The following is a 22894-nucleotide window of genomic DNA, read 5'->3' as shown; positions in this document are numbered from 1 at the left end:
GTATCTTCAATAAGAGCACTGCATTATTTACGTATTTTTAAAAGTGCCTAAAAAATGAATCTTGTGTGCATACAACAGTGTTTAAAAGGCCATAAAAGAAATAAACATTGTACATTTTGAGCAAATTAAGACATTTTAAAAGGAGAAACATTTTCAAAAGTGTCTTAAAAACACACTAAAAGATGTTTGTCTGTGTGCCTGTGTGTGTGCTTAAAAGTTCTGCTCCTCTCCTGCACAGGAACGAGGCGAGCCCGCCCGGGCGATCCACTCCCCCCTCCACCGGGCGGGCCCGCGACCCCCCCCCTCAGGGGCCCAGCGGAGATCCTCGACCTTGGCAGCTGTCCCAGCGCAGCCAGGCCGCTGCCGTCCGGACCACTTCGCGTGCGTTGGGGCCCCCTCCGAATGGCGCGTGGGACGGACCACCCTCGGGTCCCTGCAACCAGTACCGCCGCTGCCGGGGTGGCCGTCTCCACGCGTCTCCCTGCCGGCCGGTTTCTGGAGGTCCAAGGAATCTTCTTCAGCATTGCGGTGGGGTGGACCAGAGCTGGCGGAACGGCTCTGGCCCACCCGGACCTCCCCGCCGGCAGGCACGGGATTCCAGGGGCCCCACCTGGAAACACAGGTCCCGGACGGCACTGCACTCCCAGGGCAGGCCACCTCACAATCTCCTCTCCGCCCAGAGTCGACCGTGGGCGCCTAGATGTAGTCGACGTGCCCCGAGAGTGCTTGACGGCTCTGGCCGGGAGGATCTCATGGGCCACCGTCCAAGGGAGGGTCCGGCACCCGCCCAGCGGAGCAGGAAGGGTCCGAGCGACCCCGCCCCATGCCCGTACGAGAGAGGAGACAGAGCAACTGTGGGTCAAAACGGTAAAAACAACAAATTCAAGCCTCCTTAAAAACATCTTAAAAAGCCATAAACAAGGGGAAGACTTAAAAAGCACTGGCGTCCTCAGGTCCTTCTGGGTCCGCTCCAGGGTCCTGAGGTGGGGCCCTATCCAGAGGCCGTCCCGGGCTGTCATCACCTGTTCTCTGGACAGGGCCGTCGCCAGTGCTGTGCAGCATGTGGCGTCGCAGTCCCCTAAAAACAAGGCATAAAACTGGTAAAACACAATCATGATAAAATGGGGATACTCACCTCTTCGCTCTTCATTTCTTTTTTTTTCTTTCCTTTGGGGAGGCCTTTACTCTCCTTGGGGGTAGAGGCGAGATTCACGTCTAAAAAGGCAATCTGGTTAGGAGAGTTTGAAGGAAATACCCTAGTGGAGGAATCTGACTCCCTAGAGCTCACTTCAGGCCTCCCCGTCTCGGCAGGATCGATGTCAGAGGACAGATCTCTGGGCCGTTTCCCCATAAGATTTTGACCACACTGGATAAAATCCCCTTCGCTACTGCTGGTGCTGGTGCTGGTGCTGGGAGAGGAGGTGGAGGTGGAGGAGGTGGCGGGACTCGGCTCCCCCGGTGTTCTATCCTCTCCACCGCTTTTTCCCTCCTCTTCCGCTCCCGCTCCCGCTCCCGCTCCCGCCTCCTTCACCTCCTCCTCCACCTCCTGGATCAGGGGCCTTAAAACAGGGGTCGGGGGCCTTAAAACAGGGGTCAAAACAGGGTTAAAAACAGGGACTAAGACCGGGGCTACCCCCTCCGTCCTCCGGTCTTCCTTTTCCGCCTCTACCACAGGCTCCACAGGCGCCCTGTCCGCCTTGAGCCTGTTTGCAAAGGACTGAGGACAGTCTCTGAACAGGTGGGAGAGCCCGCCACACAAGTTGCAGGCTCTCCCATTCGGGCACTCCGCGAAGACATGCCCAATCTCCCTGCACTTTCCACAAACCACCTCATGGCATGCCTCCGCGAGGTGCCCGTGCTTCCCACACTTCCTGCACAATTTAGGCTGTCCCTGGTAGTGTACGAAGCCCCTGTTCTCCCCCAACACAATGAGGGAGGGTAACTGCCTCAGTCCTTCGTACCCTGTTGGATCAGGGAGCTGCTGAATGGGTACTCTCCACGCCCCATTCCAGATGCCATCCTGATCCATCACTTTCGCCGGTGGCCCGGTTACTTTGCAGTACCTACTCAACCACAAAGAAACATCCTCCGGGTTAACCGTCTCATTAAACATCCGGACAATCACCACTTTCAAGGTGTTGTCCGTCAGTTTTTCCATTTCAAAGGCTAGGGAAATATACTCTCTGCAATCCTCATACCTTGACCAAAACTCTTTCAGCAACGAAGCAGTTATGAAACTAACATCAAAGCCCTGCGCAGAAGGCAAGGCCAAGATGCAGTTCAAGTCTGCTGCTGTGAATTTCAGTTTCTTCTGGAGCAGGTTCCTGGAGAAGTCCAATCTGGACATCTCCAGTTTGACGCCATCCACCACCTTGAACAGAAAACGGACACTGTTGTGCCTCTTCATGCCGGCGCGTGCGGCCGACATTTTGAGGCACAACAACACTCAACAACAATTAGACAAGGGGGTGGGAGTGACACTACAAGGTAACAGAGGGAGGGGAGGGGACACCAACACAAGAAGGTAGGGGGAGACAAACACTGGTATGGGGGGAGGGGGGGGGAAGGGGGGGGGGGTGGGGGAGGGGTCACACTAATAAAACAATGGAGGGTAACAAACACTGGACTGGACAGCACCCAACCAAAAAAAACAAATCAACAAGGAAGTGCAACTGAAAAGACCGGCCAAAAGAAATTTACCACAAATACACTTAGACGATAACCAAAACTAAACAGACAAAACTAAAGGAATACACTAAACGGAAAACTACTGAGACAAAACACTCACACTAACAAGACACACCTGCCACCAATTGCTGGCTTGCTAGGCCTAGCAACTGGCGGCGGCACGGAAAAACACTGACAACAATTAGACCAACAATTAAAACAACCACAAGATGGAGACAAAACACACACTAAACAAGACACGGAAAAACACTGACAACACCTCAACTAGACACACCTGCCACCAATCAAGGATTGGTGGCTAGGCTACACCAAACAACACTGAAACTAACAAAAAGACTATGGACAAACAAGCTATGAACACACAATTAACAATACAGACGACAACCAACTAGAATAACTAAACAGATAAGACAAACCAACCAAATCATAAGCTAAAAAAGACAGGCTAAATTACACAAACACAAGACAAGACAAGGCCCACAGGGGAACCGGAAAAGTACTGGCCTTGGAGGCACTCACCTGGCCCAGCACTGGGCTGGGCCAGTGGAAGAATGGAAAATCCGGTGAGTGACTCCTCCTCCAGCACTGGCTCCGGTAACCGTCTGTGGACCTGTGAAAAGACAAAGACAAAAATCTGGGTCAGTGAAAAAATTCAAATAAACACAACACAAACTCAAATGATAGGATAACCAACTGAAAAGGGTAACGCCCACCGGCCGGCTGATCGCTCTCTGCACCAATCGAATCAGGTATCTGAGTCAAAAGGCCGAGAAGCGATGACCGCACTATTGGACGCCCCGCGCGCCCGGGCCCTCCGTGCGCCAGCCGGGCCGCTCGGTCACCTCTCTGCACTCACTCACTCACTCACTCACTCACTCACTCCCCTTTGAAGTCACTCACCTCACCTCCGTTTTTTTTTTTTTTTTTTTTTTATCTAAAAGGGCGGGAAAACGCCACCGGCCGACAGGCCTCCGCGCGCCAAAACCCTTTTTTTTTTTTTTCTTTTTTACCCTAACCTTTTTTACCCTAACCCTTTCTAACCCTAACCTAACCCTTTCTAACCTAACCCTTTCTAACCTAACCCTTTCTAACCCTAACCCTTTCTAACCTAACCCTTTCTAACCTAACCTAACCCTTTCTAACCTAACCCTTTCTAACCTAACCCTTTCTAACCTAACCCTTTCTAACCTAACCCTTTCTAACCTAACCCTTTCTAACCCTTTCAAGCCCTAACCCAAACGCCCCTCCCTCCCTCCCTCCCTCCCTCCCTCCCTCCCTCCCTCCCTCGTTTTTCCCTTTGACACGCTTAGAAAGAGTGCACCCTTCCCGGAGGCGCTGCAATACCGGGGCGATGCGCAGAGCGGACGGAGCGAGCCCCTGTTCCGACTCCCTGTTGCAAAAATCCGTTTAATATGTTGTCCTCGCATGGAGGACGTATCAGATATTAAACTGATAAGAACAGATACTACACTTGATCAGAGCCAAAAGGCCGAGAAGCGATGACCGCACTATTGGACGCCCCGCGCGCCCGGGCCCTCCGTGCGCCAGCCGGGCCGCTCGGTCACCTCTCTGCACTCACTCACTCACTCACTCACTCACTCACTCACTCACTCACTCACTCACTCACTCACTCCCCTTTGAAGTCACTCACCTCACCTCCGTTTTTTTTTTTTTTTTTTTTTTATCTAAAAGGGCGGGAAAACGCCACCGGCCGACAGGCCTCCGCGCGCCAAAACCCTTTTTTTTTTTTTTCTTTTTTACCCTAACCTTTTTTACCCTAACCCTTTCTAACCCTAACCTAACCCTTTCTAACCTAACCCTTTCTAACCTAACCCTTTCTAACCCTAACCCTTTCTAACCTAACCCTTTCTAACCTAACCTAACCCTTTCTAACCTAACCTAACCCTTTCTAACCTAACCCTTTCTAACCTAACCCTTTCTAACCTAACCCTTTCTAACCTAACCCTTTCTAACCCTTTCAAGCCCTAACCCAAACGCCCCTCCCTCCCTCCCTCCCTCCCTCCCTCCCTCCCTCCCTCGTTTTTCCCTTTGACACGCTTAGAAAGAGTGCACCCTTCCCGGAGGCGCTGCAATACCGGGGCGATGCGCGGAGCGGACGGAGCGAGCCCCTGTTCCGACTCCCTGTTGCAAAAATCCGTTTAATATGTTGTCCTCGCATGGAGGACGTATCAGATATTAAACTGATAAGAACAGATTTTTTCTTTTGAAACTTTTTATTGATACATAGCCGTTGACCAATACACAGTACCAAGACATTAAAACCCTCTCCTAATTTCTTTGCTTAAAATAAATAACAATACTTTTTAAAATGTACAAAACAGGCAAACCATTGTGGAAAATATTAAAACACTGGTGTATCTTCAATAAGAGCACTGCATTATTTACGTATTTTTAAAAGTGCCTAAAAAATGAATCTTGTGTGCATACAACAGTGTTTAAAAGGCCATAAAAGAAATAAACATTGTACATTTTGAGCAAATTAAGACATTTTAAAAGGAGAAACATTTTCAAAAGTGTCTTAAAAACACACTAAAAGATGTTTGTCTGTGTGCCTGTGTGTGTGCTTAAAAGTTCTGCTCCTCTCCTGCACAGGAACGAGGCGAGCCCGCCCGGGCGATCCACTCCCCCCTCCACCGGGCGGGCCCGCGACCCCCCCCCTCAGGGGCCCAGCGGAGATCCTCGACCTTGGCAGCTGTTCCAGCGCAGCCAGGCCGCTGCCGTCCGGACCACTTCGCGTGCGTTGGGGCCCCCTCCGAATGGCGCGTGGGACGGACCACCCTCGGGTCCCTGCAACCAGTACCGCCGCTGCCGGGGTGGCCGTCTCCACGCGTCTCCCTGCCGGCCGGTTTCTGGAGGTCCAAGGAATCTTCTTCAGCATTGCGGTGGGGTGGACCAGAGCTGGCGGAACGGCTCTGGCCCACCCGGACCTCCCCGCCGGCAGGCACGGGATTCCAGGGGCCCCACCTGGAAACACAGGTCCCGGACGGCACTGCACTCCCAGGGCAGGCCACCTCACAATCTCCTCTCCGCCCAGAGTCGACCGTGGGCGCCTAGATGTAGTCGACGTGCCCCGAGAGTGCTTGACGGCTCTGGCCGGGAGGATCTCATGGGCCACCGTCCAAGGGAGGGTCCGGCACCCGCCCAGCGGAGCAGGAAGGGTCCGAGCGACCCCGCCCCATGCCCGTACGAGAGAGGAGACAGAGCAACTGTGGGTCAAAACGGTAAAAACAACAAATTCAAGCCTCCTTAAAAACATCTTAAAAAGCCATAAACAAGGGGAAGACTTAAAAAGCACTGGCGTCCTCAGGTCCTTCTGGGTCCGCTCCAGGGTCCTGAGGTGGGGCCCTATCCAGAGGCCGTCCCGGGCTGTCATCACCTGTTCTCTGGACAGGGCCGTCGCCAGTGCTGTGCAGCATGTGGCGTCGCAGTCCCCTAAAAACAAGGCATAAAACTGGTAAAACACAATCATGATAAAATGGGGATACTCACCTCTTCGCTCTTCATTTCTTTTTTTTTCTTTCCTTTGGGGAGGCCTTTACTCTCCTTGGGGGTAGAGGCGAGATTCACGTCTAAAAAGGCAATCTGGTTAGGAGAGTTTGAAGGAAATACCCTAGTGGAGGAATCTGACTCCCTAGAGCTCACTTCAGGCCTCCCCGTCTCGGCAGGATCGATGTCAGAGGACAGATCTCTGGGCCGTTTCCCCATAAGATTTTGACCACACTGGATAAAATCCCCTTCGCTACTGCTGGTGCTGGTGCTGGTGCTGGGAGAGGAGGTGGAGGTGGAGGAGGTGGCGGGACTCGGCTCCCCCGGTGTTCTATCCTCTCCACCGCTTTTTCCCTCCTCTTCCGCTCCCGCTCCCGCTCCCGCTCCCGCCTCCTTCACCTCCTCCTCCACCTCCTGGATCAGGGGCCTTAAAACAGGGGTCGGGGGCCTTAAAACAGGGGTCAAAACAGGGTTAAAAACAGGGACTAAGACCGGGGCTACCCCCTCCGTCCTCCGGTCTTCCTTTTCCGCCTCTACCACAGGCTCCACAGGCGCCCTGTCCGCCTTGAGCCTGTTTGCAAAGGACTGAGGACAGTCTCTGAACAGGTGGGAGAGCCCGCCACACAAGTTGCAGGCTCTCCCATTCGGGCACTCCGCGAAGACATGCCCAATCTCCCTGCACTTTCCACAAACCACCTCATGGCATGCCTCCGCGAGGTGCCCGTGCTTCCCACACTTCCTGCACAATTTAGGCTGTCCCTGGTAGTGTACGAAGCCCCTGTTCTCCCCCAACACAATGAGGGAGGGTAACTGCCTCAGTCCTTCGTACCCTGTTGGATCAGGGAGCTGCTGAATGGGTACTCTCCACGCCCCATTCCAGATGCCATCCTGATCCATCACTTTCGCCGGTGGCCCGGTTACTTTGCAGTACCTACTCAACCACAAAGAAACATCCTCCGGGTTAACCGTCTCATTAAACATCCGGACAATCACCACTTTCAAGGTGTTGTCCGTCAGTTTTTCCATTTCAAAGGCTAGGGAAATATACTCTCTGCAATCCTCATACCTTGACCAAAACTCTTTCAGCAACGAAGCAGTTATGAAACTAACATCAAAGCCCTGCGCAGAAGGCAAGGCCAAGATGCAGTTCAAGTCTGCTGCTGTGAATTTCAGTTTCTTCTGGAGCAGGTTCCTGGAGAAGTCCAATCTGGACATCTCCAGTTTGACGCCATCCACCACCTTGAACAGAAAACGGACACTGTTGTGCCTCTTCATGCCGGCGCGTGCGGCCGACATTTTGAGGCACAACAACACTCAACAACAATTAGACAAGGGGGTGGGAGTGACACTACAAGGTAACAGAGGGAGGGGAGGGGACACCAACACAAGAAGGTAGGGGGAGACAAACACTGGTATGGGGGGAGGGGGGGGGAAGGGGGGGGGGGGTGGGGGAGGGGTCACACTAATAAAACAATGGAGGGTAACAAACACTGGACTGGACAGCACCCAACCAAAAAAAACAAATCAACAAGGAAGTGCAACTGAAAAGACCGGCCAAAAGAAATTTACCACAAATACACTTAGACGATAACCAAAACTAAACAGACAAAACTAAAGGAATACACTAAACGGAAAACTACTGAGACAAAACACTCACACTAACAAGACACACCTGCCACCAATTGCTGGCTTGCTAGGCCTAGCAACTGGCGGCGGCACGGAAAAACACTGACAACAATTAGACCAACAATTAAAACAACCACAAGATGGAGACAAAACACACACTAAACAAGACACGGAAAAACACTGACAACACCTCAACTAGACACACCTGCCACCAATCAAGGATTGGTGGCTAGGCTACACCAAACAACACTGAAACTAACAAAAAGACTATGGACAAACAAGCTATGAACACACAATTAACAATACAGACGACAACCAACTAGAATAACTAAACAGATAAGACAAACCAACCAAATCATAAGCTAAAAAAGACAGGCTAAATTACACAAACACAAGACAAGACAAGGCCCACAGGGGAACCGGAAAAGTACTGGCCTTGGAGGCACTCACCTGGCCCAGCACTGGGCTGGGCCAGTGGAAGAATGGAAAATTCCGGTGAGTGACTCCTCCTCCAGCACTGGCTCCGGTAACCGTCTGTGGACCTGTGAAAAAGACAAAGACAAAAATCTGGGTCAGTGAAAAAATTCAAATAAACACAACACAAACTCAAATGATAGGATAACCAACTGAAAAGGGTAACGCCCACCGGCCGGCTGATCGCTCTCTGCACCAATCGAATCAGGTATCTGAGTCAAAAGGCCGAGAAGCGATGACCGCACTATTGGACGCCCCGCGCGCCCGGGCCCTCCGTGCGCCAGCCGGGCCGCTCGGTCACCTCTCTGCACTCACTCACTCACTCACTCACTCACTCACTCACTCACTCCCCTTTGAAGTCACTCACCTCACCTCCGTTTTTTTTTTTTTTTTTTTTTTTTATCTAAAAGGGCGGGAAAACGCCACCGGCCGACAGGCCTCCGCGCGCCAAAACCCTTTTTTTTTTTTTTCTTTTTTACCCTAACCTTTTTTACCCTAACCCTTTCTAACCCTAACCTAACCCTTTCTAACCTAACCCTTTCTAACCTAACCCTTTCTAACCCTAACCCTTTCTAACCTAACCCTTTCTAACCTAACCTAACCCTTTCTAACCTAACCTAACCCTTTCTAACCTAACCCTTTCTAACCTAACCCTTTCTAACCTAACCCTTTCTAACCTAACCCTTTCTAACCCTTTCAAGCCCTAACCCAAACGCCCCTCCCTCCCTCCCTCCCTCCCTCCCTCCCTCCCTCGTTTTTCCCTTTGACACGCTTAGAAAGAGTGCACCCTTCCCGGAGGCGCTGCAATACCGGGGCGATGCGCGGAGCGGACGGAGCGAGCCCCTGTTCCGACTCCCTGTTGCAAAAATCCGTTTAATATGTTGTCCTCGCATGGAGGACGTATCAGATATTAAACTGATAAGAACAGATTTTTTTCTTTTGAAACTTTTTATTGATACATAGCCGTTGACCAATACACAGTACCAAGACATTAAAACCCTCTCCTAATTTCTTTGCTTAAAATAAATAACAATACTTTTTAAAATGTACAAAACAGGCAAACCATTGTGGAAAATATTAAAACACTGGTGTATCTTCAATAAGAGCACTGCATTATTTACGTATTTTTAAAAGTGCCTAAAAAATGAATCTTGTGTGCATACAACAGTGTTTAAAAGGCCATAAAAGAAATAAACATTGTACATTTTGAGCAAATTAAGACATTTTAAAAGGAGAAACATTTTCAAAAGTGTCTTAAAAACACACTAAAAGATGTTTGTCTGTGTGCCTGTGTGTGTGCTTAAAAGTTCTGCTCCTCTCCTGCACAGGAACGAGGCGAGCCCGCCCGGGCGATCCACTCCCCCCTCCACCGGGCGGGCCCGCGACCCCCCCCCTCAGGGGCCCAGCGGAGATCCTCGACCTTGGCAGCTGTTCCAGCGCAGCCAGGCCGCTGCCGTCCGGACCACTTCGCGTGCGTTGGGGCCCCCTCCGAATGGCGCGTGGGACGGACCACCCTCGGGTCCCTGCAACCAGTACCGCCGCTGCCGGGGTGGCCGTCTCCACGCGTCTCCCTGCCGGCCGGTTTCTGGAGGTCCAAGGAATCTTCTTCAGCATTGCGGTGGGGTGGACCAGAGCTGGCGGAACGGCTCTGGCCCACCCGGACCTCCCCGCCGGCAGGCACGGGATTCCAGGGGCCCCACCTGGAAACACAGGTCCCGGACGGCACTGCACTCCCAGGGCAGGCCACCTCACAATCTCCTCTCCGCCCAGAGTCGACCGTGGGCGCCTAGATGTAGTCGACGTGCCCCGAGAGTGCTTGACGGCTCTGGCCGGGAGGATCTCATGGGCCACCGTCCAAGGGAGGGTCCGGCACCCGCCCAGCGGAGCAGGAAGGGTCCGAGCGACCCCGCCCCATGCCCGTACGAGAGAGGAGACAGAGCAACTGTGGGTCAAAACGGTAAAAACAACAAATTCAAGCCTCCTTAAAAACATCTTAAAAAGCCATAAACAAGGGGAAGACTTAAAAAGCACTGGCGTCCTCAGGTCCTTCTGGGTCCGCTCCAGGGTCCTGAGGTGGGGCCCTATCCAGAGGCCGTCCCGGGCTGTCATCACCTGTTCTCTGGACAGGGCCGTCGCCAGTGCTGTGCAGCATGTGGCGTCGCAGTCCCCTAAAAACAAGGCATAAAACTGGTAAAACACAATCATGATAAAATGGGGATACTCACCTCTTCGCTCTTCATTTCTTTTTTTTTCTTTCCTTTGGGGAGGCCTTTACTCTCCTTGGGGGTAGAGGCGAGATTCACGTCTAAAAAGGCAATCTGGTTAGGAGAGTTTGAAGGAAATACCCTAGTGGAGGAATCTGACTCCCTAGAGCTCACTTCAGGCCTCCCCGTCTCGGCAGGATCGATGTCAGAGGACAGATCTCTGGGCCGTTTCCCCATAAGATTTTGACCACACTGGATAAAATCCCCTTCGCTACTGCTGGTGCTGGTGCTGGTGCTGGGAGAGGAGGTGGAGGTGGAGGAGGTGGCGGGACTCGGCTCCCCCGGTGTTCTATCCTCTCCACCGCTTTTTCCCTCCTCTTCCGCTCCCGCTCCCGCTCCCGCTCCCGCCTCCTTCACCTCCTCCTCCACCTCCTGGATCAGGGGCCTTAAAACAGGGGTCGGGGGCCTTAAAACAGGGGTCAAAACAGGGTTAAAAACAGGGACTAAGACCGGGGCTACCCCCTCCGTCCTCCGGTCTTCCTTTTCCGCCTCTACCACAGGCTCCACAGGCGCCCTGTCCGCCTTGAGCCTGTTTGCAAAGGACTGAGGACAGTCTCTGAACAGGTGGGAGAGCCCGCCACACAAGTTGCAGGCTCTCCCATTCGGGCACTCCGCGAAGACATGCCCAATCTCCCTGCACTTTCCACAAACCACCTCATGGCATGCCTCCGCGAGGTGCCCGTGCTTCCCACACTTCCTGCACAATTTAGGCTGTCCCTGGTAGTGTACGAAGCCCCTGTTCTCCCCCAACACAATGAGGGAGGGTAACTGCCTCAGTCCTTCGTACCCTGTTGGATCAGGGAGCTGCTGAATGGGTACTCTCCACGCCCCATTCCAGATGCCATCCTGATCCATCACTTTCGCCGGTGGCCCGGTTACTTTGCAGTACCTACTCAACCACAAAGAAACATCCTCCGGGTTAACCGTCTCATTAAACATCCGGACAATCACCACTTTCAAGGTGTTGTCCGTCAGTTTTTCCATTTCAAAGGCTAGGGAAATATACTCTCTGCAATCCTCATACCTTGACCAAAACTCTTTCAGCAACGAAGCAGTTATGAAACTAACATCAAAGCCCTGCGCAGAAGGCAAGGCCAAGATGCAGTTCAAGTCTGCTGCTGTGAATTTCAGTTTCTTCTGGAGCAGGTTCCTGGAGAAGTCCAATCTGGACATCTCCAGTTTGACGCCATCCACCACCTTGAACAGAAAACGGACACTGTTGTGCCTCTTCATGCCGGCGCGTGCGGCCGACATTTTGAGGCACAACAACACTCAACAACAATTAGACAAGGGGGTGGGAGTGACACTACAAGGTAACAGAGGGAGGGGAGGGGACACCAACACAAGAAGGTAGGGGGAGACAAACACTGGTATGGGGGGAGGGGGGGGGAAGGGGGGGGGGTGGGGGAGGGGTCACACTAATAAAACAATGGAGGGTAACAAACACTGGACTGGACAGCACCCAACCAAAAAAAACAAATCAACAAGGAAGTGCAACTGAAAAGACCGGCCAAAAGAAATTTACCACAAATACACTTAGACGATAACCAAAACTAAACAGACAAAACTAAAGGAATACACTAAACGGAAAACTACTGAGACAAAACACTCACACTAACAAGACACACCTGCCACCAATTGCTGGCTTGCTAGGCCTAGCAACTGGCGGCGGCACGGAAAAACACTGACAACAATTAGACCAACAATTAAAACAACCACAAGATGGAGACAAAACACACACTAAACAAGACACGGAAAAACACTGACAACACCTCAACTAGACACACCTGCCACCAATCAAGGATTGGTGGCTAGGCTACACCAAACAACACTGAAACTAACAAAAAGACTATGGACAAACAAGCTATGAACACACAATTAACAATACAGACGACAACCAACTAGAATAACTAAACAGATAAGACAAACCAACCAAATCATAAGCTAAAAAAGACAGGCTAAATTACACAAACACAAGACAAGACAAGGCCCACAGGGGAACCGGAAAAGTACTGGCCTTGGAGGCACTCACCTGGCCCAGCACTGGGCTGGGCCAGTGGAAGAATGGAAAATCCGGTGAGTGACTCCTCCTCCAGCACTGGCTCCGGTAACCGTCTGTGGACCTGTGAAAAGACAAAGACAAAAATCTGGGTCAGTGAAAAAATTCAAATAAACACAACACAAACTCAAATGATAGGATAACCAACTGAAAAGGGTAACGCCCACCGGCCGGCTGATCGCTCTCTGCACCAATCGAATCAGGTATCTGAGTCAAAAGGCCGAGAAGCGATGACCGCACTATTGGACGCCCCGCGCGCCCGGGCCCTCCGTGCGCCAGCCGGGCCGCTCGGTCACCTCTCTGCACTCACTCACTCACTCACTCACTCACTCCCCTTTGAAGTCACTCACCTCACCTCCGTTTTTTTTTTTTTTTTTTTTATCTAAAAGGGCGGGAAAACGCCACCGGCCGACAGGCCTCCGCGCGCCAAAACCCTTTTTTTTTTTTTTCTTTTTTACCCTAACCTTTTTTACCCTAACCCTTTCTAACCCTAACCTAACCCTTTCTAACCTAACCCTTTCTAACCTAACCCTTTCTAACCCTAACCCTTTCTAACCTAACCCTTTCTAACCTAACCTAACCCTTTCTAACCTAACCCTTTCTAACCTAACCCTTTCTAACCTAACCCTTTCTAACCTAACCCTTTCTAACCTAACCCTTTCTAACCCTTTCAAGCCCTAACCCAAACGCCCCTCCCTCCCTCCCTCCCTCCCTCCCTCCCTCGTTTTTCCCTTTGACACGCTTAGAAAGAGTGCACCCTTCCCGGAGGCGCTGCAATACCGGGGCGATGCGCAGAGCGGACGGAGCGAGCCCCTGTTCCGACTCCCTGTTGCAAAAATCCGTTTAATATGTTGTCCTCGCATGGAGGACGTATCAGATATTAAACTGATAAGAACAGATTTTTTTTTTCTTTCGAAAAATTTATTGGTTCTCACCGTTGACAATTCATGACAGTTACTTTTCTTTACATGTCTTTTCTTGTGTTTTTAAAAGGTACATAGTTTACAAGGCATAGGGGGCGTAAAAACACTGGTGTAATACTTTAAAAAGCACTGAATCGGGTTCGAGTTTAAAAAGTGCCGGCTAAAATCAGGGGGGTCATATAAGTACAGCAGTGTTTAAAAGGCCATAAAAGGATGTACACTTAAATTAAGACATTTTTAAAGCAATGTATTACAATGTGTCATTAAGATGTGATGTGTGTATATATTGACTATGTGTGCTTGAACATGTGCGTCTGTGTGAGTGTGTGCATGTGGGTGCGTTTAAAAGTTCTGTTCTTCAGTTGTGCAGGACCGGGGTGAGTCTGTCTGGCTCGCCTCTACCTGCCCCGCTGAACAAGCCCCGAGTCCCCCCCCTCCGGGGCCCAGCGGAGATCCTCGACCTAGGCAGCCATTCCGGCGCAGCCAGGCCGCTGCCGCCCGGACCACTTCACGTGGGTGGGGGCCCCCTCCGTATGGCGCGTGGGATGTACCACCCGAGGGTCCCTGCAGCCAGTTCCGCCGCTGCCTGGGTGGACATCTCCACGCGCTTCCCCGCCAGCAGGTTTCTGGAGGTCCAAAGGGCTTCTTTGAAGCATGTCAGGGTGAGCCAGAGTTGGCGGAATTGTCCAGATGTCATGGTTCTCTGGCTCACCCCGTAGAGCACCAGCTGTGCGTTTAGGACCTCCCCTGCCGGCAGGCACGGGTTCACCAGGGGCCCCGCTAGGATCCACAGGTCCCGGGCGGCACTGCACTCCCAGAGCAGGTGCCTCACGGTCTCCTCTCCGCCACAAGTCGGCCGCGGGCACCTGGATGTTGTCGCCAGTCTCCGGGAGTGCATGACGGCTCTGACCGGGAGGATCTCATGGGCCACCATCCAGGAGAGGTCTCGGTGCTTGTTCAGCAGAGCAGGGTGGCTTACGTTCCGCCAGACTGTGGCCGACTCACCCAGGGCGAGTCGGCGCACTCGGCTCACTTCCTCCCGTTCCTGCACAAGAGAGAGAACAGAGCGGTGTTTGGTTAAAACGGTGAGTGGTTCCTTCTCTAAAATGTGTGTCTTTAAAAAGGTCTTAATAAAAAGGTAAGCCGGGGGGAGATTAAAGGACACCGGCGTCCTCAGGTCTTTCGGGATCCACTGCAGGTGCCTGAGGTAGGACCCCATCCAGAATCTGGCCAGGGCCGCGGTCTTTTGGTTCCCGGATGGGGTCGTCGCCAGCGCCAGGTGGAGTGCGGTGTACCGGCTACCTAAAAACACTTTAAAATCCGGGAGTCCCTTCCCTCCGTTTCGTGGGGCTTTTTTGACCACTTCCCGTTTCAGGCGCTCCCACTTGGACCCCCAGATGAAGTAAAACACCATCCTGTCAAGGGTTAAAAGAAAGGGTCTTGGGGGGGTGAAAGTGGAACAGATCAGTAAAAACAAGGGTAAAATCACTGCTTTGATGATTAAAACCTTGCCTTCAATCGTCAGTCGTCTGAGTCCCCAGAACGTCAGTCTCTGTCGGGTCTTTGTCAGTGCGCCCTCCCAGTTTCCGCTCCCTCCCCCCTCCCGGTCAAACTGTACCCCTAGGATGCGGAGGTCGGTCTGGGTCGTCGTCATGGGAAGCCTAGTCATGTCTGTCCCCCCCCACGGTCCGAAAAGTCTCCCCTCAGTCTTGTCCCTGTTAAGTTTGGCGCCCGAAGCGAGGCCAAACCAGTCTGTCCGGTCCAGGGTCCTGTCTACGGATAAAAGGTCAGTGCACAAAATATTAATGTCGTCCATGTATAAAATGCACTTGGCAGTCAGTCCCCCAGTCCCCGGGATCCCCAACCCACAAATGAGTTGGTCCCTTCTCAAGATCTGCGCCAGCGGCTCTATACAGCAGACGTAGAGTAAGGGGGATAAGGGACACCCCTGACGGACGCCGCAGTTCACTTTCACTGCTTTGGATAAGAACCCGTTAACAAGGATTTTGCTGGTAATGTCCCCGTACAGCAGTCCCACCCAAGCTAGGAATCTCCCCGGAAAACCCATTTTTTGCAGTACCTTAAAAAGGTACTGGTGCGAGACCCGATCAAAGGCTTTCTCAAAATCTAAATTTAGGACTACTAGCCGAATGTTTCTGTCTCTCGCAAAACAGATGGCGTCTCTGATCAGTACCAGGCTGTCCGTGATCCTCCTTCCCGGGATGGCGCAGGCTTGATCCGGGTGGATCAAGTCCCCTAAAACACAAGACATACGAGAGGTTAAAATCTTGCTAAAAAGTTTACAGTCGACATTTAAAAGAGTGATAGGTCGCCAGTTCTTAAGGTCTGTTTTGTCATTTTTCTTAAATAAAAGGGATACAGTGCCCATTCTAAAACTGTCAGGTAGCTGGTCGAGTCGTTCAAAGTCCTTAAAAACAGTCAACAGGTCGTGTCTTAAAATATCCCAAAAAGTTAGATAAAATTCCAGGGGGAGCCCATCCTCACCTGGGGATTTCCCCTTTTTAAAACACGTGATATTCTTGTCTATTTCTAAAAGGGTAAAGTCCTGGGATAAAAGCACGGTATCCACAACTGTTTTGTCTAAGAAGCTTAAAACCTCGTCCATGACGTGATTAAAAACTTCCTTTTCTCCAAACAACTCGTCATAAAAATCCTCCACCACCTTTGTAATCTGTTTTGTGTCAGTTTTTAAACTCCCATCTTTATCTTTAATGCTTGTTAAAACGTTGCTCCTGCTGATTATTTTCTTAAAAAAGTACCTGGTACACTTCTCTCCTTCCTCCAGGTCTCTCTCTTTACTTCTTAAAATCACTCCTTTACTTACCTCCTCCGCCATTAAAACCATTTCTTTTTTCACCTCTCTTATTTCGTCATTAAAATCCAACCCTTTCTGTGTAAGTTTAAAATACCTCTCTAGCCTTCTCTGCAGTCCCACCGTGCGTCTCTCTGCTTTCCTTCTTTTTTCCCTCCCTTTTTGTTTAAAAAAAGTCTGTGTCCTGTGTTTAACCATCTCCCACCACTGTGCTCGTGTTTCAAACATGTCCTGAAGGGTCTGCCAGTCCCTGAACCGCTCCCTGTACAACCTTGTTATTCCCTCGTCCTCCAACAGGGAGCAGTTCAGTTTCCACAGACCCCTCCCTACCGTCACACCTGAGGTTAGTGAAAGGGTGCACGTGAGCATACAGTGGTCCGAAAAGAATACCGGGGTTAATCTAGCATCAGTTGGGGGGGCGTCCCGAGTCAGTACGTAGTCAATGCGAGAGGCTCTGGTACCATCGCCACTGGACCAGGTGAAGCCCTCCTCTCTGGGATGCAAGGATCTAAAACAGTCAACTAGTTTAAAATCCCTACAAAGTCCATGTAATAAAACCGACGATTTGTCTACTTTAAAAAATTCCCCAGCTCCTTTCCTGTCTCTCCTTGATAAAACACAGTTAAAATCCCCTCCTACCACTAGGGGATCCCTCCCTAGCAGGTGGGACTGCAGGTCTTCTAAAAGGTCACACCTCTCGTTTTTGCTGCTAAAACCATACACATTGATTACCTTAAAATCCTTCCCTAAAAAAGTCAAAATTAGTAAAAGCACCCGTCCATTTCTAAAAGCAGTGCACCCCTTCACCAAGACATGTGGATTGTTTATTAAAACCGCCACACCGTCATTTTTGTTTTCGTTGGAGCCGCTCCAATAGGAGGGCCCGTGGCTCCACATCTGTTCCCACTTAAAATAGGAGTTTTTAAAAGGCAGTCCACATTCCTGTAATAAAATCACATCGCTTTTCACAGTACTTAAAAATGTTAAAACGGACTGCGCCCTAAAAGTGGTCGTTATACATCTTACATTTATGGTGCTAAAAGTGAGCGCCATTAAAAGGGTAAAAGGGGTTAAAAGGACGTGCATAAGACTAAAATCGTAGGGGGGGGATCTTAAGGAAATAAGACAATAAAACAGGTACTAAAATCATAAAACTATACTTACCTCTTCGCTCTTCAGCTCTTTTTTCTTTCTGGGGGGGCGTTTGGGGAGGCCTGAGCTCTCCTTGGGGGTGGATGCCGTGAGGTTCACTGTTAAAAAGGCCACTTGATTAGGAGAGCTGGAAGGAAATACCCTAGGAGAGGAATCTGACTCTCCAGAGCTCACTTCCGGCCTCCCCTTTTTACTGGCTGGATCGATGTCAGCGGACAGATCTCTATCTCTTTTGCCTAGTAAAAGCTGCCCACACTGCATAGAGTCTTCGCTGGCCGCCGAGTCACTGGTCCTGGGAGAGGAGCTGGAGCTTCCTGTCTCCTCCGAGCTCCCAGTCTCCTCTCCCCCACTCTTTTCACCTTCCATCTCTCTCTCCTCTCCGTGCTCGGCGGCCACCTGTTTAAAAGGGATAAAAACAGGGTCCGCCACCACTTCCTCCACCTCTTCCACTTGCTCCGCCTCCTTTTCTTTCTCTCCCTCCGCCCTCTTTTCCTCGGGTCTCTCCTTTGCCACCTCAGGTTCTACGGGCGCCCTGCCCGCCCGGACCTTGTTGGCGAAGGACTGAGGACAGTCTCTGAACAGGTGGGAGAGCTCGCCACACAAGTTGCAAGCCCTCCCATTTGGGCACTCCGCGAAGACGTGCCCAATCTCCCGACACTTGCCGCACACCACCTCCTGGCACGCCTCCGCGAGGTGCCCATGCTTCATGCACTTTCTGCATAACTTTGGCTGTCCCATGTAGTGCACAAAGCCCCTGTTCTCCCCCAACACGATGATTGAGGGTAACTGCCTCAGTCCTTCAAAACCTGTCGGATCTGGAACCTGCTGGATGGGCACTCGCCAAGCTCCATTCCATATGCCATCCAGATCCTTCACTCTAACTGGAACCCCTTTAACTGTACAGTACCTTTTCAACCAGACACAGATATCCTCGGGGTTCACAGTCTCATTAAACATCCTGACAATCACCACTTTCAAGGTGTTGTCAGTCAGTTTTTCCACGCAAAACGTTTGGGTCACTTGATCTTTGCTTACTTCAAAACGTGTCCAGAATTCCTTCAACCCCCCAGCCGTGCTGAAACTGACATCGAAGCCCTGCCCAGCAGGCAAGGCCACGATGCAGTTCAGATCGGCAGGGGTGAACCTGAGCAGTCTCTGCAGCAACTTTCTGGAGAAGTCCAACCTGGACATCTCCACCTTCGCGCCTCCCACCACCTTGAACAGAAAACGGACACTGTTGTGCCTCCTCATGCCGGCACGAGCGGCCGACATTTTGGAGGCACGAACAACACTCAACAAGGGTCAATACACTTAGGGGGAGGGGGGGTGACACAGCAAGGGTAACAAAGGCGGGGGGGAGGGGGGGGGCACACCAACACAGAAGGGTAGGGGAAGACAAAAACACTGGTCAGGGGGGGGGGGGGGGGGGGAGGGGGGGGGGCAGGGGGGGGGATGACTTACAAAACAAAGTGGGGGGTTACACACAGCAACTGGACAATACAAAAACTACCACCAAAACACCCAAATAAAATTTGCAAAGTAAATGGATTAAGGGACCGGCCGGGGAAAATTAAACCAAAACACTTAACAAGGACTGAGGACAAAATGAAACAAAATAACAATTACAAAATGATAATAAAAACAGCCACAAGATGGAGACAACACTCGCACTGACAAGACCCGGAAAAACACTGACACCAACTAGACAGGGCTCACCTGCCACCAATCTGGGATTGGTGGCTAGGCTAACCAACAACACTAAGACTCACACAAGACTTGAACAAATAAACACTTAAGACAACACTCTATAGGCCCAAACAGGGGGGGGGACAAGAAAACACACAGACAACACTTAACTGAACAAAAAACTAACAAAGAAACTAACAAAAAACGGCCACAAGAGGGGGACACACACTCAACGGAAAAAACACTGGCAACACTTGACAAGACACACCTGCCACCAATCAGGGATTGGTGGCTAGGCTACAAACAAAACACTAAAACTCACCAAGGACTTGAACAAATAACACTTAAGACAACACTCTATAGGCCCAAACAGGGGGGGGACAAGAAAAACACAGACAACACTTAACTGAACAAAAACTAAACGAAAACTAACAAAAAACGGCCACAAGGTGGAGACTTACACTCAACGGAAAAATACTGACAACACTTAACTAGACACACCTGCCACCAATCTAGCAATTGGTGGCTAGGCTACACCAAACACTACTAAAACACAAGACTTTGAACAACCAAACAAGCACTTAAAACAAACACTATATAGGCCCCCAGGAAGGGGGGGGGGGGGGGGACAGACAAGGAAGCAGCTAACAAAGCTACAAGACAAAAAGGGGAGCTAAACAGAAAAACAGGCTAAAACACAGGACAAACACAGTACAAGCACAAGACAAGGCCCACAGAGGGACCGGAAAAGTACTGGCCTTGGAGGCACTCACCTGGCCCAGCACTGGGCTGGGCCAGTGGAAGAACGGAAAATTCCGGTGAGTGACTCCTCCTCCAGCACCGGCTCCGGTAACCGACTGTGGACCTGTGAACAAAACAGAGACAGAAATCTGGGTCAGTGAAAATGCAAATAAGACAAAAACACACTCAAATGATAGGACACCAACTGAAAGGGGTAACGCCCACCGACCGGTCGATCACTTCTCAGAGCCAATTGGATCACTGGTATGAGCCAAAAGGCCGAGAAGCGATGACCGCACTATTGGACGCCCCGCGCGCCCGGGCCCTCCGTGCGCCAGCCGGGCCGCTCGGTCACCTCTCTGCACTCACTCACTCACTCACTCACTCACTCACTCACTCACTCACTCACTCCCCTTTGAAGTCACTCACCTCACCTCCGTTTTTTTTTTTTTTTTTTTTTTTATCTAAAAGGGCGGGAAAACGCCACCGGCCGACAGGCCTCCGCGCGCCAAAACCCTTTTTTTTTTTTTTCTTTTTTACCCTAACCTTTTTTACCCTAACCCTTTCTAACCCTAACCTAACCCTTTCTAACCTAACCCTTTCTAACCTAACCCTTTCTAACCCTAACCCTTTCTAACCTAACCCTTTCTAACCTAACCTAACCCTTTCTAACCTAACCTAACCCTTTCTAACCTAACCCTTTCTAACCTAACCCTTTCTAACCTAACCCTTTCTAACCTAACCCTTTCTAACCCTTTCAAGCCCTAACCCAAACGCCCCTCCCTCCCTCCCTCCCTCCCTCCCTCCCTCCCTCGTTTTTCCCTTTGACACGCTTAGAAAGAGTGCACCCTTCCCGGAGGCGCTGCAATACCGGGGCGATGCGCGGAGCGGACGGAGCGAGCCCCTGTTCCGACTCCCTGTTGCAAAAATCCGTTTAATATGTTGTCCTCGCATGGAGGACGTATCAGATATTAAACTGATAAGAACAGATTTTTTTCTTTTGAAACTTTTTATTGATACATAGCCGTTGACCAATACACAGTACCAAGACATTAAAACCCTCTCCTAATTTCTTTGCTTAAAATAAATAACAATACTTTTTAAAATGTACAAAACAGGCAAACCATTGTGGAAAATATTAAAACACTGGTGTATCTTCAATAAGAGCACTGCATTATTTACGTATTTTTAAAAGTGCCTAAAAAATGAATCTTGTGTGCATACAACAGTGTTTAAAAGGCCATAAAAGAAATAAACATTGTACATTTTGAGCAAATTAAGACATTTTAAAAGGAGAAACATTTTCAAAAGTGTCTTAAAAACACACTAAAAGATGTTTGTCTGTGTGCCTGTGTGTGTGCTTAAAAGTTCTGCTCCTCTCCTGCACAGGAACGAGGCGAGCCCGCCCGGGCGATCCACTCCCCCCTCCACCGGGCGGGCCCGCGACCCCCCCCCCTCAGGGGCCCAGCGGAGATCCTCGACCTTGGCAGCTGTTCCAGCGCAGCCAGGCCGCTGCCGTCCGGACCACTTCGCGTGCGTTGGGGCCCCCTCCGAATGGCGCGTGGGACGGACCACCCTCGGGTCCCTGCAACCAGTACCGCCGCTGCCGGGGTGGCCGTCTCCACGCGTCTCCCTGCCGGCCGGTTTCTGGAGGTCCAAGGAATCTTCTTCAGCATTGCGGTGGGGTGGACCAGAGCTGGCGGAACGGCTCTGGCCCACCCGGACCTCCCCGCCGGCAGGCACGGGATTCCAGGGGCCCCACCTGGAAACACAGGTCCCGGACGGCACTGCACTCCCAGGGCAGGCCACCTCACAATCTCCTCTCCGCCCAGAGTCGACCGTGGGCGCCTAGATGTAGTCGACGTGCCCCGAGAGTGCTTGACGGCTCTGGCCGGGAGGATCTCATGGGCCACCGTCCAAGGGAGGGTCCGGCACCCGCCCAGCGGAGCAGGAAGGGTCCGAGCGACCCCGCCCCATGCCCGTACGAGAGAGGAGACAGAGCAACTGTGGGTCAAAACGGTAAAAACAACAAATTCAAGCCTCCTTAAAAACATCTTAAAAAGCCATAAACAAGGGGAAGACTTAAAAAGCACTGGCGTCCTCAGGTCCTTCTGGGTCCGCTCCAGGGTCCTGAGGTGGGGCCCTATCCAGAGGCCGTCCCGGGCTGTCATCACCTGTTCTCTGGACAGGGCCGTCGCCAGTGCTGTGCAGCATGTGGCGTCGCAGTCCCCTAAAAACAAGGCATAAAACTGGTAAAACACAATCATGATAAAATGGGGATACTCACCTCTTCGCTCTTCATTTCTTTTTTTTTCTTTCCTTTGGGGAGGCCTTTACTCTCCTTGGGGGTAGAGGCGAGATTCACGTCTAAAAAGGCAATCTGGTTAGGAGAGTTTGAAGGAAATACCCTAGTGGAGGAATCTGACTCCCTAGAGCTCACTTCAGGCCTCCCCGTCTCGGCAGGATCGATGTCAGAGGACAGATCTCTGGGCCGTTTCCCCATAAGATTTTGACCACACTGGATAAAATCCCCTTCGCTACTGCTGGTGCTGGTGCTGGTGCTGGGAGAGGAGGTGGAGGTGGAGGAGGTGGCGGGACTCGGCTCCCCCGGTGTTCTATCCTCTCCACCGCTTTTTCCCTCCTCTTCCGCTCCCGCTCCCGCTCCCGCTCCCGCCTCCTTCACCTCCTCCTCCACCTCCTGGATCAGGGGCCTTAAAACAGGGGTCGGGGGCCTTAAAACAGGGGTCAAAACAGGGTTAAAAACAGGGACTAAGACCGGGGCTACCCCCTCCGTCCTCCGGTCTTCCTTTTCCGCCTCTACCACAGGCTCCACAGGCGCCCTGTCCGCCTTGAGCCTGTTTGCAAAGGACTGAGGACAGTCTCTGAACAGGTGGGAGAGCCCGCCACACAAGTTGCAGGCTCTCCCATTCGGGCACTCCGC

The 22894-nt window shown here is 51.5% G+C and overlaps 1 non-coding gene and 4 pseudogenes across 1 annotated transcript; all 5 read right to left on the bottom strand.

Moving 5' to 3' along the window:
* Nucleotides 1-3998: 3998 nt before the first annotated feature.
* On the bottom strand, nucleotides 3999-4189 carry LOC124463772. Its single transcript, XR_006955649.1, has one exon. It is a non-coding gene; the product is annotated as a U2 spliceosomal RNA (small nuclear RNA).
* Nucleotides 4190-4750: 561 nt separating this feature from the next.
* LOC124463780 lies at nucleotides 4751-4930 on the bottom strand (annotated as a pseudogene).
* A 4141-nt stretch (nucleotides 4931-9071) lies between these two features.
* LOC124463778 lies at nucleotides 9072-9252 on the bottom strand (annotated as a pseudogene).
* A 4112-nt stretch (nucleotides 9253-13364) lies between these two features.
* On the bottom strand, nucleotides 13365-13543 carry LOC124463781 (annotated as a pseudogene).
* A 7247-nt stretch (nucleotides 13544-20790) lies between these two features.
* Nucleotides 20791-20971, bottom strand: LOC124463777 (annotated as a pseudogene).
* Between the last annotated feature and the right edge of the window lie 1923 nt (nucleotides 20972-22894).

This window comes from Hypomesus transpacificus, unplaced genomic scaffold (genome assembly GCF_021917145.1).
Source record: "Hypomesus transpacificus isolate Combined female unplaced genomic scaffold, fHypTra1 scaffold_303, whole genome shotgun sequence".
Classification (NCBI taxonomy): Eukaryota; Metazoa; Chordata; class Actinopteri; order Osmeriformes; family Osmeridae; genus Hypomesus; species Hypomesus transpacificus.
This window is presented reverse-complemented; position numbering and strand designations above follow the sequence as displayed.